General features: G+C 38.1%; 1 long non-coding RNA gene across 1 annotated transcript; it reads right to left on the minus strand.

Moving 5' to 3' along the window:
* Positions 1 to 5761: 5761 nt before the first annotated feature.
* On the minus strand, positions 5762 to 14174 carry LOC136847246 (uncharacterized). The gene is made up of 4 exons (XR_010855682.1): positions 14080 to 14174; positions 9386 to 9439; positions 8402 to 8561; positions 5762 to 7388 (listed from the first exon to the last, which is right to left on the minus strand). It is a non-coding gene; the product is annotated as an uncharacterized lncRNA (long non-coding RNA).
* Positions 14175 to 18585: the final 4411 nt, after the last annotated feature.

Consider the following 18585-nt stretch of genomic DNA (forward strand, 5'->3'; position numbering starts at 1 on the left):
ATATTGATGCTGGAAAAAAAAAATGATTGAATAAAATTCGCAAAGCCACAAATGATCTATTTTCTCATTTCCAAGACAAGATCTGTCTCATTAATCTTGCTTAAATCAAACTGGCCTGTGTGCATTTCTGAGGAGATTCTACAAACGAAGATATTCCGATGTTTTGATCCGATCGGAGTGGACTTCATATTGCGGGTCGTGTTTTCAAACTAGTTCGTTCGCTTACTATTATCATCTTATTACTATCATGGTCCTCATTATCAGAACCTGCTTTGTTTCGTTCCAGTCGCTGAGATTTGACTGGAAACGTGGTCCCATTCGGACGATTTTTGGGTAATCTTCAATGCGGGTGATATTTACGTAAGGACAGGACACCGCCCCTTCCCCCGCGGGACGAATTCTGAACGTTTTTTGTTTATTCTTTTTTCCTGATTGACATATGCATTTTATTTCTTTTATTTTTAGTTTTCTGTAACAGAAAACTGTTGTGCCGGCTTTGTCTGTCCGTCCGCACTTTATTCTGTTTGCACTTTTTTCTGTCAGCACTTTTTTCTGCCCGCACTTTTTTCTGTCCGCACTTTATTCTGTCAACACTTTTTCCGTCAGCACTTTTTTCTGTCCGCACTTTTTCTGTCCGCCCTCAGACCTTAAAAACTACTGAGGCTAGAGGGCTGCAAATTGGTATGCTGATCATCCACCCTCCAATCATCAAACATACCAAATTGCAGCCCTCTAGCCTCAGTAGGTTTTATTTTATTTGAGGTTAAAGTTAGCCATAATCGTGCTTCTGGCAACAATATAGGATAGGCCACTACCGGGCCGTGGTTGAAGTTTCATGGGCCACGGCTCATACAGCATTACACCGAAACCACCGAAAGATAGATCTGTTTTCGGTGGCCTTGATTATACGCTGTAGCGGCTGTACAGAAAACTCGATTATGCCGAAGAAACTTCGGCGCATTTTTTATTTGTTTTTTTTTTTTAAGTTTGACATAGAGCAATTCCAGGTATGCGATATGGGATGATTTGGAGCTAAAGATGGATTTCTGCATCGTCTCCAAATCTCGTTTTTCGTTGGGGGGGGCGGGGGGCTCTCTCCAAAAGGACCCTGTGTGGTCCATTTGGCGGACTCGGGTTACCCAAATTGGACCACTGTTCGGTTCATCTTGTGGGCCATATTTATTCATTAGTTACAGCTCGTGTGTGTGTGCATATATATATATATATATATATATATATATATATATATATATATATATATATATATATATATATATATATATATATATATATATATATATATATATATATATATATATATATATATATATATATATATCTTTTTAAAATAATACTGTACTTTTGTTTCATTGGCATTTTTAAACAAATACATTCTTGAATTTCGTTTAATCTAATTTTTAAAATTTCATTTCTCACTTTGAGTCAATTTGTCGAAGCTACGGAATAAAAAAAAAATACAATATACACTCTTTGTAATTCGCCAGTAGAACACACTTCGCCGCGCATATTAAGATGGTCGAAACATTCTCAGTTTTAGTTTGGTGTGTATTTGAAAATCATCATACGAATACACAAGGACACTCGTAAGTGTATCGTCAGTGTGTATTCAGAGGGCAGTGTTTTTGGCTAACACTGGGCAGGTTCCTTTAGTCCTTAAATAATTTGAATGGTGGGAGTACCTTCTATATATATATATATATATATATATATATATATATATATATATATATATATATATATATATATATATATATATATATATATATATATATGTGTGTGTGTGTGTGTGTGTGTGTGTATATATATGTATATACAGTACATATACATATATATGTGAATCTTGTTCATAGATGGTGATTCTACAACTACAAGAAGCCGGTTTGAAATTCTGGTTTTGTCGAATCATAATTCCAGAATCCTTTCTGAGAAAAGTACCTGGTCTATGATTTTTAAAGTTGCGCGAAAACAATGTTTTGTCAGCGTTTTGATTCTTTTCATTCTTCTGCATTTATTCTTCTATATTCTTTATTTATTCTTGTATGTTCATTCTTCTATATTCTTTTTTTCCTCTATATCTGGAACTGACGACCGAAAAACGCGAGTTTGGTTCATTTCGTGTCGGTCGCCAGTCATGTCCTCTTTCCCCGTTCGCAAATTCCTGAGATGTATGGCAGTATTGCACCAGCCCTGGCCATGCCTCTAGGCTAGGTTAAGTTCGATAAGTATCTACTCAGTAATTTGGGTGTGGGAAACATAATGAGATTATTTTCAAGAAAATTCTGTGGCTAGTTTTTAAGATATGGCGTTCCTCTTTTTTTAGGGAAAGGTCCCGGTACTCGGTTACGTCTCGGGGAAAATGCTCCCCTTTCAGTTTCGGAGCAAACGCAAGCTTTGGGACGGAGGTGAAACTGTATTCATGTGACATAATAAGATATCTTATTATTAATATTATATTATTCAGAAGATGATCCCTATTCATATGGAACAAGCCGACAAAAGGGGCCACTGACTAGAAATTCAAGAAGCTTCCAAAGAATTCTATGGTGTTCATGAGGAATAAGATACGGAAGGTAACGAGACATACAGAGTAGAGACCAGTATCAGAAAGGGACAAATGAATTAACAAATTAATAAATAAATAAATAGCTAGAAATGTAAGTAAATCATCGAAATGCAAGGAGAATGGTTTCAGGACAGTAATGCATTGCATCTTCGCCTGAACTTCTGAAGAAGTTCCAGTTGCACAAAAACCTCAGTACAGGAGGCAATTCCACAGTCCACTCATGCAAGATGAATTGCATTGTACTGATCATGTCTCAGTTAGGAACTCTACTCGGGAGACTGTCTAGGAATGAAGGATAAAAACAAGTAAATAATGCGACGAAGTTTCTTCGGCGCGATCGAGTTTTCTGTACAGCCGCTACGGTGTATAATCAAGGCCGCCGAAAATAGATCTATCTTTCGGTGGTCTCGGTATAATGCTGTATGAGTCGTGGCCCGTGAAACTTTATCCACGGCCCGGTGGTGGCCTTTCCTATATTGTTGCCAGAAGCACGATTATGGATAACTTTAATCTTAAATAGAATAAAAAAAAAAACTACTAAAGCTAGGGGGCTGCAATTTGGTATGTTTGATGATTGGAGGGTGGATGATCAATATACCAATTTGCAGCCCTCTAGCCTTAGTGGTTTTTAAGATCTGAGGGCGGACAGAAAAAGTGAGGACAGAAAAAAGTGCTGACAGAAAAAAGTGCGGACAGAAAAAAGTGCGGACAGAAAAAGTACGGACAGAAAAAGTGCTGACAGAAAAAAGTTTTGACAGAATAAAGTGCGAACAGAAAAAAGTGCGAACAGAAAAAAGTGTGGACAGAAAAAGTGCGGACAGAAAAAAGTGCGAACAAAAAAAAGTGCGGACAGAAAAAGCCCGGACAGAAAAAAAGTGCGGACGAAAAAAGTGCGGACAGAAAAAAGTGTGGCCAGAAAAATTCCGGACAGGAAAAAGTGCGGACAGACAAAAGTGCGGACAGAAAAAGTGCGGACAAAAAAAGTCCGGACAGAAAAAAGTGCGGACGGAGAGACAAAGCCGGCACAATTCTGATCATCTTTTAGATACATATCTTCCCAGACTGTCCCATCCGCAGGCTGTGCCATTCACCACGTAGTGCTGCATCATATTTGCTGTTCATTTTAACAATCTTTCCCTGTTCTATTGTAAGTTTTAGTACTACACAATTTTCAAAACCTTTTTATTCATGCTGTGATCAAATTGTGGAATGGCCTTCCCAATCCTACTGTTGGGTCGTATCTACAGAAGTTCAGAATTTTGGCAAATATGTTTATTTTTTTCTTTTTGTTGAGCAGGTTAACTTGAGTGTTAAATCATTGTTTATTTGGTATTTATTTTATTTTACAGTGTTAATTTATCTGTTGTTATTTACCTTATTTTTTTTTTAGTTCTCTTTTATAGTTTTTTCTATACTGTTCAATTTCGTTTTCTGTACTAGTGTCCTTTCCTTACTGAGGCCCGTAGGCTTGTACCAATCTGCTTTTCCAACTAGCGGGGAGAGAGAGAGAGAGAGAGAGAGAGAGAGAGAGAGAGAGAGAGAGAGAGAGAGAGAGAGAGAGAGAGGGAGATTAAGACAACCTTGCAAATCAGTATGCTACAGAAAATTTAACTCATCAAGCACTCACAAATGTGTTTCTTCAGAGACTCCTAAAAGGTGCTTAAAATACATAAGGGATCGAGATGAGGCAAGGATCTTCGTCAAGGCTCTTCATCAACGTCCTTGTCCACTTTTTCGGGCTCAAAAGTCCTCAGTGCACCTATGCAACCCCTCCTGAGAGAGTCTGGAAGAAGATTCCAGACGGAAGGTGACTTTGAGCCTTGCTCTGGAATTCCATCTGGGACGCCTGATCAGTATTCTTGGCGGGAGTCCTGCCATATAAAGGGTTACGTAGGATCTTTTGGTTATGGGCTACGTAGGATTTCTGTTTACTTAGCAAAGGAACCGCCGTCAGTTCCTCGACCCTGAAAAAAAAAAAACGGAAATCTCAGAATTTCTGACTGTCATTAAGGCCTCTTCCTTCCGCAGTACAGACTGGCTTCTTGTAGCCCTCTCCCCCTGAGCTGTGGCCAGGACGGTCTCCAAGGGCGTTTGATATGCTGATCCAACTGTCCTGATATCATGAAAAGAGGCAATGGCGTCGGTGTTACCCGTGTGAAAGTTTGACAAAGTGTGGAATGCCGCCACCCTGATTGCCATTCGATACATGAGCGCTAGGTGGACTGCGTCGCCTTGCCAGTACAGACCCTTGTCATCATGAGTATTTCAGAGGACTGTTCTTACAGTGATGAGGTTTTCAAAGGACTGTCCTTGCAGTATGAGGAGGTTCTCAAGGAACAATCTTGAAAGCAGTGAGGTCTTCAGAGGATAATTCTTACAGTAATGAAGTTTTCAAAGGATCATTCTACTGTAATGAGGTTTTTAAAGGAAAAATCTCATTGCGATGAAGTTTTCAAAGGACTGTTCCTACAGTAATGAGATTTTCCAAGGATTATTCTTGCAGTAATGAGGTTTTCAAAGAACAATTATGATAGTCAGGAGGTTTTCAAAGAACAGTTATGATAGTAATGAGGTTTTCAAATGATAACTCCTAGAGGAATGAGGTTTTCAGAGAACAATTTGTGCAATAATGAGGTTTCCAGAGGACAATTCTAATGGTAATGAGGTTTTCAGAGAATAATCCTGACAGTAATGAGCTTTTCAACGGGTAACTCTTAGAGAAATGAGGTTCTCAAGGGATAGATCTTTAAGTAATGAGGTTTTCAAAAAAAAACATTCTGCCCTCAGATCTTAAAAACTCCTGAGGCTAGAGGGCTGCAAATTGGTATGTTGACCATCCGTCCTCCAATCATCAAAAGTACCAAATTGCAGACCTCTAGCCTCAGTAGTTTTTATTTTATTTAAGGTTAAAGTGAGCCATAATCATGCGTCTGGCAACGATACAGGCCAGGCCACCACCGGACCGTAGTTAAAGCTTCACGGGCCGCGGCTCATACAGCATTATACCGAGACAACCGAAAAAGATAGATCTATTTTCGGTGGCCTTGATTATACGATGTATAGAAAACTTTCACTTGTTTCAGTGTGACAGTATTTTTAATAGTATTTTTTTTACCGACTCTCTCTTATATTATGTTTTTATCAGTTTATGAGGTCATTTTGGAAAGTGATAAGCAATTTGTATTCCTAAACTGTAACATTTTTATTATTTTTTTTCTCTTGTAATAAAATGTAAACAAAACAATCAGTGAAACAATGTCTAATTGTTACAATAGCTGCAACAAAAGTAACAACAGTTACGTAACACAATTTAACTGTAACAGTATCTGAAACTTGCCAGCAAGAAAAGTAACAAACCGTTACGTAACAATTTAACTGTAACAATATCAGACAGTTGCCAGCAACAAGAGTAACAAAAGTTACGCAACAACAGTTTCATTGTAACAATATCATAAATTTACCAGCAACAAAAGTAACAAAGTTACGTAACAATTTAACTGTAACAATAGCAGAAAATTTCATAACAGCTGCCAGCAACAAAAGTAACAAAAGCTACGTAACAGTTTAACTGTAACAATATCAGAAATTTGCCAGCAACAAAAGTAACAGAGTTACGTAACATTTTATCTGTAACAATATCAGAAAATTTCATAACAGCACCATTGCGTGACACTGTTTAATTGTAACAATATCAGAAACTTGCCAGCAACAAAAGTAACAATTCATTACGTAACAGCACACCACCTTAACTGTATAACAACATCAGAACCTTAGCTATAACAAAAGTAACAAAAGTAACAAGCGTCTTAGCTGGAACTTATGAACAATAGTTATTGCAACTTTGACCTGTGCTATTTTTAATGGGTGTTTCCTCAACTTGTTTGTGAGTGTTTGTGAAAACTATTGCTAACAGATCCGTTTGTGAATGTTTGTGAAAACCACTGCTTATATAGATTTTTGTCAATGTTTGTGAAAACTATTGCTCATATATGTTTTTGCGAATGTTTGTGAAAACTATTGCTAACAGATCCGTTTGTGAATGTTTGTGAAAACCATTGCTAATAGATCCGTTTGTGAATGTTTGTGAAAACTATTGCTCATATATGTTTTTGTTAATGTTTTGAAAGCTAGTGTTAACAGACCCTTCTGTGGATGTTTGTGCAAACTATTGCTCATAGATCCGTTTGTGAATATTTGTGAAAACTACTACTCACAGCTTAAACGTCCGCTCCGAAAAGAGCAAAAGATTATAAAACTTAAATTAGGAAACAGTAATAAGTGACAATAAAAATAACTAAACCTAAGATGATAAGAAAATAAAAATAAAAAATACTGGAGTGCTTGAAATCAGAGATGGAATATTAACAATGAATTTGAAATTTTGAAAAAAATGCGTATTTTCAAGTGATTCAATACGAAATCAATGCAATAAATTAGATTAGTGGTTCCTGATCTGAGGGGCGCGTCCCACCACCTAGGGGCGGGCATCAGCAATTTCCTGGGAGGGAATTTTAATCATAGATGCAAGGGGGGGCTTTGGAGGGGAAGGACCAACTTTTGAGGGGGCGTGGTCATAAAAAGCTTAGGAACCACTGAGTTAGATAACACAAAATGAGCCGTTGAGAGTTAGTGATGAAATTTAGCTTTTCATTTTAAATATGTATTTCTTGTCAGGTGTTTTTTCTTAAACTGTCTTCTTGGCCTGAAAAAATGCCCACTTTCGGGAATGCCAGGGACCCTGAGATTATTCAATTCTGAGTGACGTCATCATACCCGGCCGGCAATGTGCTATTTCATCCTTGTCCTGAAATTAGAGAGAAAAAAATTATTGGTTAGTATTTGGAAGTATTGATTCTGATAAAGGAAATATTCATATACATAAGTATAAGTAACCGATTTTTCTAATAGCTTTTTACTTAACAAGTTGCTTGATTTATTGTCTACCAATATCTAAAGGGAAGTGAATGTGTTAAAAGAATTATTTATATATATGTACATATATATATAGAGAGTTGATTTTTCCCATAGACATTTACTGCACAAGTTGTCTGACTTCTCAAATACTTTTTCCTTTTTTTAATGATAAAAAACAGATTTTCTTATAGACATGTGACCATTCCTTCTCTTTGGGATATAAAGCACTGGCCTGACTTAGCATATTAAAAAACAAATTGAATATTAAAAATAATCACTTCATTTTGTAATGCAATGCAGACGCCTTCAATTCAGATTGCAGAAAGCCATAAATTTAAAAGTCCAAACACAAATAGGAACAGACAGAAGACATATTTTTTAGACAGGTCATTGCATGGTCCTAAGACCAGTCTACAGGTATTCATGAGAGAGAGACAGAGAGCGAGAGAGTTGAATTGCAGGTGAAACAGCAGATTAGAGAGAGAGAGAGAGAGAGAGAGAGAGAGAGAGAGAGAGAGAGAGAGAGAGGGCTGAATAGCAGGTGAGACGTAGTGCAGATTACTTCCATGAGAAAGAGAGAGAGAGAGAGAGAGAGAGAGAGAGGAGAGAGAGAGAGAGAGAGAGAGAGAGAGAGAGAGAGAGAGAGAGAGAGAGAGAGAGAGAGAGAGAGCTAAATTGCAGGTGAGACATAGTGCAGATTACTTCCATGAGAGAGAGAGAGAGAGAGAGAGAGAGAGAGAGAGAGAGAGAGAGAGAGAGGTGAATTGCAGGTGAAACAGCGCAGATTCCTTCCATGAGAGAGAGAGAGAGAGAGAGAGAGAGAGAGAGAGAGAGAGAGAGAGAGAGAGAGAGAGAGAAGGAATGTCCATAACACCAGAATGAAACTGCATTTTCTATACTCACTGGGAAGGGACTGGTATCCCCTACTGCCGAATTGGTGAGTGCCATACCTGGTGGCACCCCTTCTCCTCTCTCCCGGTTTTCTTCTTCTTTCCAAGTTGATGAATCCCTGGGCGCCAACGGAAGCTACGGCGATCGCCAACGCCAGGAAAATAAGCCAGAACTGCAACGAGAGATTCGAAGTTTTAAACACAAAATGTCAGTAGAGTGTTCTGGGCGAGGCTTTGACACATTCTGGAGCACGAGTTTCACAAACAGAGAGTGTCTGTAGTGTATTCTAGGCAAGGTTTTGACGCATTCTGGATCATGAGTTTCACAAACAGAGAATGTCTGTAGTGTATTCTAGGCAAGGCTTTGACGCATTCTGGATCACGAGTTTTGCAGACAGAGAATGTCAGTTGTGTATTCTAGGCAAGGCTTTGACGCATTCTGGAGCATGAATTTCGCAGAGAATGTCAGTATTCTAGGCAAGGCTTTGACGCATTCTGGATCATGAGTTTCGCAAACAGAGAATGTCTGTAGTGTATTCTAGGCAAGGCTTTGACGCACTCTGGATCACGAGTTTCACAAACAGAGAATGTCTGTAGTGTATTCTAGGCAAGGCTTTGACGCATTCTGGAGCATGAGTTTCGCAAAGAGAGAATGTCAGTTGTGTAGCCTATTCTAGGCAAGGCTTTGACACACTGTGGATCATGAGTTTCGCAAACAGAGAATGTCAGTAGAGTGCTCTAAGAAAGACTTTAACATATTCGGATTCTGGGTTTATATAGTTTCGTAAACAAAGAATGTCAGCAGGAGATTCTAAGAAAACCTGACGTACACATTCAGTAAAGTATTCTAAGATAGGCACTGAAGTACTCTGGGTTCATTCATTTCGAAGTATGAGGCAAAATATTCACCAAACTTGGTACGAATCTATGTACTTGATTTTGAGGGGGTTTCTGTGTTTGGTTGAAAAAAAATACTCTAGAACAGAACGATACTCACTGCTTTAAAATTCATGATGATGAAGTGCTTGAAGACTGGGTTCTCTTGTTCGACCTGAAAAAAAAAAAAGAAAAAAATATATAAACAGAGATATACTGGACTTGAAATGAGTATGGAATTTAGGCCAGCGGCCAAGCACAGTACTTGGACCTATCAGGTCATTCAGCGCTGGAAGGGAAATTGACAGTTAAAAGGTTGAAAGGTGTAACAGGAGGAAAACTCAAAGCAGTTGCATTACGAATCAATTATTAGGAGAGGGTTGAGGAAAGTAAGAAAGAAGAAAGAATATGAAAGGAGGCACAGTAATAGGAGTTTAACCAATTGGTTCTTAGCCACGTAAAATAAAATTATCTAATCCTTCGGGCCAGCCCTAGGAGAGCTGTTAATCAGCTCAGTGGTCTGGTTAAACTAAGGTAAACTTAACTTTTTAAAGGGGTTGTAGCTAGGTAAGCCTATATACCTTGGGACTGACCAAGGTCTATAGATTAAGATTTGACCATTACACCCAGCGGGCTGTGTAAAGGGTTATAAAAAAAAATTATAATACTAATAATTATCAGCAGATATCAGCCTTGAAGAAAAGAGAATCTTAAGAAGGACTGAAAAGACCCTATATAAAAATCAATTATTATTTCTAACGTACTTTACCGGGGCGTTTCATTACATTCAAAGCAGCAACTGCTACAAGCCTTAGTGACAGCGTCCGTGGAATATATACGGAACTTGAATACTTAATAGCACACACACACACACACATACACCTCGCCAATACAAATGCCATATGGTCTCTGAAATCAGCATTCTATAGTCGATGCGTCTAGCGCCCGAGGAGGATTTCTGTTTGCTGATATTGTTCGCTCTGAGAGACAGCTACCCACCCAGTAGTACAACCTGGCTGCGCAGGCGCCCGTTGCGCATGCGCGCAGACGTGCAACCATCTTAGAAATGTTGACCCATCAGTTAGGAATAAAGAAAATGACATCTTGGTAATATCGGGGAAGGTAGCCATATGTCCTTAACATTGGCCTTGTTGAGTGGAACCTCTATAGACTCTCTCTCTCTCTCTCTCTCTCTCTCTCTCTCTCTCTCTCTCTCTCTCTCTCTCTCTCTCTCTTTGGGCTTAGGAAAAAAAAAATGGTATCTTAGTAATATCGAAGAAGGCAACCATATGTCCTTAACATTGACCTTGTGTAAAGGAACTTCTATAGTGTGCCTCTCTCTCTCTCTCTCTCTCTCTCTCTCTCTCTCTCTCTCTCTCTCTCTCTCTCTCTCTCTCTTTGGGGTTAGGGAAAAAATGTTATCTTAGTGATATCAGAGAAGGCAACCTTATGTCCTTAACATTGGCCTCATCTAAAGGAACTTCCATAGAGTCTCTCTCTCTCTCTCTCTCTCTCTCTCTCTCTCTCTCTCTCTCTCTCTCTCTGCCCCATAGCAGAGCAGAGGAATACTCGTATGTCTGCGGATGGCTGAGATTAAGGGCATGGTGGTATGTGGGCCAGCAAAAAAATAAAAAAGAAACAAAAATGGTCGTCGAGATCCATAGTACAAAAAAAAAGATGCCTCCCTGGTTTTCGCACCCGTCGTCTCGAATGAAGAAGAAGAAGAAGAAGAAGAAGAAGAAGAAGAAGAAGAAGAAGAAGGAGGAGGAGGAGAAGACGTCCTAACGATAGTCCTATTAATAATCTCATCATGCTATTTCTGGTACAAGTCGACAAACTGCAGAGATCAGATTAAGTTTCGCAGTGATGGAATGGATTCAGCTAAGCAACGGACTGCCAGCAAGTTTGTGACGATTTTTTAGAAGATTTTGTCAGAGAAGCCTTCATAGTTATTGTGGATTACTGTCAATACAGCAGTAACAATCCTCGCTTGATTGTCGAAAGTACGTTCGAAATATTTTTGTGAATAAACGAACTTTTCAGCGGATTGTTAAAGATACATTCTACGTAGCTAAATACTTCTTCACTGGATTATTATTCGTATGGAACAAGCCCACAAAAGGGGCCACTGACTTGGAATTCAAGCTTCCAAAGAATATTATTATTTTTATTATTATTATTATTATTATTATTATTTATTATTATTTGTTCAGAGGATGAACCCTGCTCATATGGAACAAGCCCACTGAAGGGGCCACTGACTTGAAATTCAAGCTTCCAAAGAACACGATGGTGTCCATTAGTAAGAAGTAAGAGGAGGCTAAAGGAAAATGCAGAGAGAAATTCAACATTCTTCTTCACTGGATTGTTAAAGGTGCATTTGAAACGCTTCAGTGACCAAATGAACAAGATCCCTCTCAAAAAGATAAAGTGTATGGTACACTAACTCCACCCGAGTGTCTAACAGCCTAGACTCTAGACCAATAAGAATCAGCCATCCATGACAATGCAGGATTATCTATCCCGACCCTGCACGGACAAACCCATCTTGTTCTCATCTCTCGTACGCTTTGTTCTTGAAGAACGTCTTTGTCTGACCTTGATTTGAAGGTCAGCGGTCACCATACAATAAGATATGGTAGGGGGGACGAGGAATGGAGATTATGGAGCCACTCCCTTGCTCGATTTGTTGGTAAACTTGCACTCGTTCACAGACGCTGGGGGGTTGTTTCGTTTGCGTTCGTTTGCGCGTACGCCGACTTCGGCTTCAGATTTAATGGTTTTTGGTTAGTGTAAGCAGGGGTGGGATATTTTTATATATTGTGTGTTTATATTCTGACACATACTATCTAGTAACGAACATTCAACAGCGCCAAATCAATGATGAAACAAAAAATAAAACATTGTGAAACACAACAGATCCTAAATATGAGAGAAACTGACGAACATTGTCGCCCCTCTTATGCAGATGTAATCGCTCACTAGACTAATACCAACGAGAGTATTGGTTGTTCCAACGTGATTTTTTTTAAGTTCAAGTCACTTCGCTTATCTTTTAGGCCCATTAGAAGTTTAAATACTTTTATAAATGAATAGTAATCCCCTCCAGAAATGTTTATTATGCGAAAACTCAAGCCTAAAGTCTCTTATCGAAATCTCGCTTCAGAAAATTGTCCTGATAGGCCTACACCTTTTCAAAATTCAAGAATAAAAAGAATCTGGAGCAGTCAATTTTCATTAAAAAAAGTCCTTGGTAAAACTGAAGCTGATCTAATATAATATCATTTCCTTTTTACGTGATTTATAATTCCACACCAAAAAAATATTCTAAATCTTGTTATATTCATTCAAGATTGAGCCAATCAACGAGATTGCAATGCAATTCTCCTTGTATTTTAATAATTCACTTACATTTTTTTATTTAGCTTGAATTTCAAGTCAGTGGTCCCTTTTGTGGATTGTTCCATATGAACAGGTTTCATCTTCTTAATAATAATAATAATAATAATAATAATGATAATAATAATAATAATAATAATAATAATAATAATAATAATAATCACTAAAAAGTCTGTTTAACGACTTTAGCAATTTCCTGCGAATGCCCAGAGAAATTCAACTATGTCTTGTGTAATTTCATATTTCAAATCCATTTCTAAGAAAAAGCTTTGCATAATAATTAGACGCTCGTTTGAATGGCGACCGGAAGTGACGTCATGGTTATCAAGCTAGCGACTTAATTAAGCTATTATTATTATTATTAATTTATTATTATTATTATTATTATTATTATTATTATTATTATTATTGAGATTTTCTCATTACTGAGAGAATTTAATGCTAAATCCAACTTCATCAATGCTGAGACTAATCTATCGATATTTATTGCCCCGGGATCGATCCCCGTCGACCTAAAATGAGAATCAGTACCTGGCCGTTAGTCGACTGGGTAACTTGCAGCCAGGATTGAGAAAATCATGTAAGGGATTACATCCCGAGCCTAAATGCCTACTTGAGAACCGGAGGTTTACGTCACGAGGATCCCCATCCTAATCCTAGATTATCCTTGAGAACCGGAAGTTTAAAATCCTACAGACGGAAAAGGATTTAGGATTTGTGTGGTTTATTCTATAATGTAGATATATATATATATATATATATATATATATATATATATATATATATATATATATATATATATGTATATATATATATATATATATATATATATATATATATATACATAAGTGTCAGAATAATCTTTAAGAGTTGTGATTTGTAATACTTGTGGATACTTTATATATGTATATATATATATATATATATATATATATATATATATATATATATATATATACATATATATAATATATATTATATATATACATATATATATTGATTTATGATTTGTAATACTTATGGTTATTTATTTATTTATATATATATATATATATATATATATATATATAATATATATATATATATATATATATATATATATATATATATAAATGCATATATATATATATATATATATATATATATATATATATAGAGTATCCACAAGCATTACAAATCACAAATCAAGAAATATATTCTACAACTCTTGAAGATTATTAAAAAATGTAGCCAAAAATAAAATTGGTAAATGCTAACTGCTAAATAAATTAGAAAAAAAGAAAAATCACTTTTTCTACCTCTACACAGACTAGTTATGGCAGCCAGTCCAGTGCAGAACTGTCCTCTGCACATCAGAGCCTTGAATGGCTGCAGACCAGCAAAACCTTGAATAACTGTTGTTCTTCCTCGCCTTACCTTGACTTTGAAGTTTCCTTCCCGCAACTGTTAACTGGGACGGTCGAACCCTTGATTATATGAGAGCTGGACAGTCTCTGCCCCAACCTTCAGATGCCAAGTCGGCCATTTTTTCAAATCGAACCATTCCATTCCTCGTGGAACCGAGATATTTATCAAACCGGTTTTTAGTGCGTACGTCCCTAATTGGGAGAAAGATTCTTCATCTCATTGCATACAGAATGGGGACGTGCTGGTTTTTTTATTGGGGGTTTTTATATGGGGGCTATGGGAGTTGGGGGCCGCGATGCTCCGAAATGCATGTCATTTCACAGAGCCTGTTTGGTTGTCCCTGGAAGAAGAGTGGGTTTTGGCAAGATGCGAATTCCAACAACAGTTCTATCAGTTGCATTGGGGCAGAATTACGTAAACAGTATGAGAGATGAGTGTTCTGTACTATTTGAGGTTTTCAATGGGTTTAACACCGTAAGAAAGTCAACATTTACGGTTTGGGAAAATAACTAGGTCTAGCACCGTACCGTAAGAGGAAAGCCAAAATCACGGTTTTGGGAAAACAAACAGGTCTAGCAGCCAAAATTACGGTTTTGGGAAAATAAATAGGTCTAGCACCGTAAGAAAGCCAAAAATTACGGATTTAGGAAAATAAATAGGCCAAAATTACAGCACCAAGAAAGCCAGTAATTGGTTTTGGGAAAATAAACAGGTCTAGCACCGTAAGAAAGCCAAAATTACGGTTTGGGAAAATAAATAGGTCTAGCAGCCAAAAATTACGGTTTTGGAAAAATAAATAGGTCTAGCACCGTAAGAAATAAAAATTACGGTTTTAGGAAAATAAATAGGCCTAGCACCGTAAGAAAGCCAATAATTACGGTTTTAGGAAAATAAATAGGCCCTAGCACCGTAAGAAAGCCAAAAATTACGGTTTGGGAAAATAAATAGGTCTAGCACCGTAAGAAAGCCAAAAATTACGGTTTTGGGAAAATAAATAGGAGGAGCAATCAAACGTCTCCCTAGCTGAAAACTATTATTGGAATGGTCATCCTGAGAATAAATTCCCATTCCTAGGAATGGTCCTTCTCAAACATCTACCTTAATCCTAAGTGTCTAAGCGTAGCGTCATTTTAGTATGACTTATGCGCCTTTTATCTCTTTACCACCACGGAATACCCAAAGGGAGTCTTCTTCACTACAAGTTATCACTCTCTCCAAGCTCATTTTTGGAGGCCTCAGTGGGCCCTATTCATTCTTCACTAATACTCTATTGTTTCTTGAAACTCTCTCTCTCTCTCTCTCTCTCTCTCTCTCTCTCTCTCTCTCTCTCTCTCTCTCTCTCTCTCTCCTACACCATAACTCTTTGTGAATAGAAATGTCTTCAAATGACCTTGTAGGTTTCTTGACCTCTCCCAATTTATTTTTAAAGCTTAGTATCTCCGGTGCCCTCAGGAGTCGTCGTATTAGAATCCCTGAGGACACAAGGAGTCCATAGACTCACTGCCAAACGGTTTGTCAACGTAAATAACGAAGAGGATCTCAGATACAACTGAAATTCTATCCTAGAGAGTCCTTCGATGAACTGGCACTACAATTCAGTATAGGAATTGATATCCTTCTTCTCGCCCTACAAATCACGGCAGATGTCTTGTGTCCTTCGAAGTACGCTGGATGTGGCCTGAATTTAAGTGGCGGGTGTTATGATTTCCGGTATAAAAGGGGCTGTCGACTTCTACATGGGAGCCATGAAGAACCATTAACCATTAGACCCATGTAGCCAGAGAATCGTTCCCTTACGCCCAGAGTGTCTTGGGTCGCCATTAGCCACTAGACCTATCTAGAGAACCCTTCCTTGATGCGCAGAGAATTCATCAAGTTTCAAGAAACGAAGGTTTTGTTTCATAACACCGACGAGAGGAGTATATTAAATGATATAGACAAAGTCATTGGCAATACTATGTAGTCCACGGATAGCCATTAGTCACTAGACCTATCTGGAAGATCATTCCCTTTACGTGCAGAGAGTTCATCATGTTTCAATAAACAAAGGTTCTGTTTGATAACACCGACGGGAGGAGTATATTAAAGGAATAGACAAGTCATTGGCCATACTATCTGTATGAGGGCCACGGATCGCCGTTAGTCACTGGACCTATCTAGAGAATCATTCTCTCACGTGCAGAGAGTTCATTAAGTTTCAATAAACAAAGGTTTTTCTTAATAACACCGACGAGAGAAGTATATTAAAAGTAATGGACAAATCTTTAGCAATACTGTAAACAGGTACATAATGCGCCGAAGTTTCTTCTGCGCAATCGAGTTTTCTGTACGGCCGCTGCTGCGTCTAATCAAGGCCACCGAAGATAGATCTATTTTTCGGTGGTCTCGGTAGAATGCTGTATGAGCTGCGGCCCCATGAAGCACAACCACGCCCCGGTGGTGGCCTGGCCTATATCGTTGCCAGAAGCATGACTGTGGTTAAGTTTGCTTAAATAAAATCAAAACTACTGAGGCTAGAGGGCTGCAATTGGGTATGTATGATGATTGGAGGGTGGATGATCAACATGCCAGTTTGCAGCCCTCAGCCTCAGTAGTTTTTTTAAGATCTGAGGGCGGAAAGAAAAGTGCGGACAGAAAAAGTGCGTACGGACAGACAAAGCCGGCACAATGGTTTTCTTGCAGAAAACTGAAAAGCGACAATGAACATCTCATAAAAACAAGCGAAATGGTGCAGTGACTGAGGAAGTAAACGTAGAACCGAGCCGCGCATGATAATAAACAAGAGCGAAGCGCCGATCGGAAGCCAAAGGATAACACCGAGTCAGCATAACAATTGAATTACGCGGGGACAGAATTGCGCATCTCTCCTTGACACCAAAACAGCGGTCTAAGAGGAGGAGGTCTCTTTAAAATTCCCAGGGTTCTATCGCTGGTTATTTAACGAATTTCTGACAGAATAGATAATGGCTGAATACCCTATGAGTAGATTAAGGCCAGTAAATGTTTAACCTCCGCTGTCGAACTTCTGGAAAATTCCAGAGGGCCTTTAATCCTCCCTCACACCTCTGGACTGTGGGACAGTCTCTCTGTACTGACAACTGGAACTTCTTCAAGTTCAAGCTGAAGATGCAACGCATTACTGCCCCTAAAACAATGCTCCTTGTATTTTAATATTTTCTGTACATTTTTATCGATTAATTTATTGATTCGTTGATTTATTTTTGCTTTTTGATAAGTGATTTCTTTTTCTGCATTTCCTGTCACCTTCTGTTGGTCCTTTCTAATGAACACCAACATATTCTCTGAAGCTAAAACTTTCAAGTCAGTAGCCCCTTTGGTGGGCTTGTTCCATATGAATAGTGTTCTTCATCTTCTGAATAATAATAATAATAATAATAATAATAATAATAATAGATGAATAGGTCTAGAATATACGCTATTAATAAATTAATTGTTGTACGTTCCTTCTCATTCAGATACGATGAGGCCTCCTCCTCCTCCTCCTCCTCACTTCCTGAGGTAACAATCTTCATGATTTAGGCGCGAACGTTTGCTTGCGAGTTGAGGGAGTGGGACTCTGGTACTACTACGATTTCTTCTTGCGTACGTGCCAGGATTAATAGACTCTATCGTTAATCCTGCGTAGGATCCTACGCCTCTCTCTCTCTCTCTCTCTCTCTCTCTCTCTCTCTCTCTCTCTCTCTCTCTCTCTCTCTCTCCTTTCTACAAGCTTGTACATGACCCAGCCGTGTCCAAGTTCAAAATATATATATATATATATATATATATATATATATATATATATATATATATATATATATATATATATATATATATATATATATACTGTATATATATATATATATTGCATATATATAGATATATATACATATATTGAATTTGATGTGGCTAGGTCAACTCAATTGAACTTGGACAATGCTAGGTCATGTCAATTGAGCTTGGATACGGCTAGGTCATGTCAATTGAGCTTGGATACGGCTAGGTCATGTCAATTGAACTTCGATACGACTAGGTCATGTCAATTGAACTTGGATACGGCTAGGTCATGTCAATTGAGCTTGGATGCGGCTATGTCGTGTCAATTGAACTTGGACAATGCCAGATCATGTCAATTGAACTTGGACAATGCTAAGTCATGTCAGTTGAACTTGGACAATGCCAGATCATGTCAGTTGAACTTTGACGATGCTATGTCATGTCAATTGAACTTGGAAAATGCTAGGTTAATGTCAGTTGAACTTGGAAATAGTTAGGTCATGTCTATTGAACTTGGACATGGCTAGGTCATGTCAATTGAACCTAGGCACAGCTAGGTCATGTCACTTGAACTTGATACGGCTAGGTCATGTCAATTGAACCTGGACAAGGCTAGGTCATGTCAACTGAACTTGGACAATGCTAGGTCATGTCAATTGAACTTGGACAGTGCTATTAATAGGGAATTTACATGTGTAATTTCTCGTCAGCATACCAAGAACTATAGCCGTGTCTTGC

This window comes from Macrobrachium rosenbergii, chromosome 1, assembly GCF_040412425.1.
Source record: "Macrobrachium rosenbergii isolate ZJJX-2024 chromosome 1, ASM4041242v1, whole genome shotgun sequence".
In the NCBI taxonomy this organism is placed as follows: domain Eukaryota; kingdom Metazoa; phylum Arthropoda; class Malacostraca; order Decapoda; family Palaemonidae; genus Macrobrachium; species Macrobrachium rosenbergii.